General features: G+C 39.8%; 1 non-coding gene across 1 annotated transcript; it reads left to right on the top strand.

Moving 5' to 3' along the window:
- Positions 1-1,776: 1,776 nt before the first annotated feature.
- Positions 1,777-1,883, top strand: LOC123781531 (U6 spliceosomal RNA). Its single transcript, XR_006776763.2, has one exon. It is a non-coding gene; the product is annotated as a U6 spliceosomal RNA (small nuclear RNA).
- Positions 1,884-2,090: the final 207 nt, after the last annotated feature.

Genomic DNA, 2,090 nt, shown 5'->3' with positions numbered 1-2,090 from the left:
CCAAACGAATTGAGATCAGGATCTCAAAGAGTTATTTTCACTCTCATGTTCACTGCAGAGTTATCCATAATAATTAAAATGTGGAAGTAACCTAAGTATCCATTAACAGATGAATGCATAAGTGAAATTCATACATACATGCAATGGAATATTATTAAGCCTTAAAAAGGAAGGAAAGTCTGACACATGCTACTACAGGGATGAACCTTGTGGACATCATGCTAAGTGAAATAAGCCAGACACAAAAAGACTAATACTGTGTGATTCCACTTCTGTGAGGTACTTAGAGTAGCCAAAATCATGATGACAGAATGTAGGGACTGGAGAGAGGGGTTGATGGGGGTTTGCTAATCAAGGGGTAAAGTTTCCATTATGCAAGATGAATATAGAGATCTGCTGGATAATATCAATGTAGTCTATTAAGTGGTTGTTGGTTATTTGTTATTTTCTCTTCTTAATTTATAGTTCTTTGTATATAAAAAATATTATATCTTTATATTGAGAAAAATATTTCCCCATGGTTTATTGCTTATGTTTAATTGTGTTTATGGAGACATCTGTCATTCAAAAGTTTATTTTAGGGGCACCTGGGTTGCTGTCCGTTAAGTGTCTGACTCTTAATTTTGGTTCAGGTTATAATTTCATGGTCATGAGATCGAGCCTGAACCTGCTCAAGATTCTCTCTCTCCCTCTTCCCTCTGCCCCTCCCCTCCCTCATGTGCATGCTCTCTCTTTGTCTCTCAAAAACAAAAATGGGGGCGCCTGGGTGGCACAGCGGTTAAGTGTCTGCCTTCGGCTCAGGGCGTGATCCCGGCGTTGTGGGATCGAGCCCCACATCGGGCTCTTCCACTGGGAGGAGCTTCTTCCTTGCCTGCTTCTTCCTCTCCCACTCCCCCTGCTTGTGTTCCCTCTCTCGCTGGCTGTCTCTATCTCTGTCAAATAAATAAATAAAATCTTTTAAAAAAATGGTTTATTTTAATGTATAAAAGCTGTCAAATTTACCTTTCATGGTTAGAAATAATAGGGTCCAGATTACCCTGGAAGATATGCTACTATTGCCACCTTGGGTAACAACAGAAGGATGCAATGGATTGTCTGGATTTCAAAGTCCTTTTTTTTTTTTTTTTTAAATTCCAGTTCTGCCAAACTTTAGGAGTATGACTTTATGAAAGCTCTTTATTGACCTAAGCCTCAGTCTTCTCATCTGGACAGTGGGGATAATAATAAAATAATGTAGTACCTTTCTTCTAGGACTGTTTTGAAGATTAAGTGACATGCATGTTTAGGGTCCTTGGGAGGGGTGTGGCATTGAGTAGGTACTGAATAACGTAGTACACCTGCTATTATTACTCATATCATTGCTATCATTGCAACTACGTCTGCAATTTTTATTGTTACAAATATCACTACTGTTCTTACCTTTGCCGTCACTGCCATTAATGACCCCTTCCCACTCCCTAAGTATATTCTGCTTTGTTTTTAAGGGAATTAATTAGCGTTAGGGGATATGGTAGACTGAATAATGACCCCCAAAGATATCTTCATCCTAATTCCTGAAATTTGCAGGTGTGATTTAGTGAAGGATCTTAAAGTAGGAGGATTTTTCTAGATTAACTAGGTGGACCTAAATATAATCACAAGTGCACTTAGAAGAACAAGGCAGAGTGATACAGACACAGAAGAGGAGAAGGCGATGTGATCAGGGAGGCAGAAATTGGAGCCAAGGAATGCCAGTAGCCACCAGAAGCTGGAAGAGGCTAAGAGTGGTCCTGCCCTGTGCTTGCTTCGGCAGTACGTATACTACAACTGGAACGGTACAGAGAAGATTAGCATGACCCCTGCAGGAGGAGGACATGCAAATTCATAAAGCATTCCATATTTTATAAAAGAATGGATCCTTCCCTGCCAGAGGAAACAGCCCTGCTGCTGCCTTGACTTTAGCTCAGTGAAACTCACTTTGACTTGCTGGCCTCTGGAATGGTGAGAAAATAAATTTGTGTTGTTTTAGCCACCAACATTGTGGTAATTTGTTATGGTGGCCTTAGGAAACTAAGACAAAGGATAAAAATTATAATTTTGGAGAGTTAAAT

Source organism: Ursus americanus, chromosome 34 (assembly GCF_024610735.1).
Source record: "Ursus americanus isolate L20-20 chromosome 34, mUrsAme1.1.p, whole genome shotgun sequence".
NCBI classification, from domain to species: domain Eukaryota; kingdom Metazoa; phylum Chordata; class Mammalia; order Carnivora; family Ursidae; genus Ursus; species Ursus americanus.
Note: the sequence above shows the minus strand (reverse complement) of the source record. Positions and strands in the feature narration are given on the sequence as shown.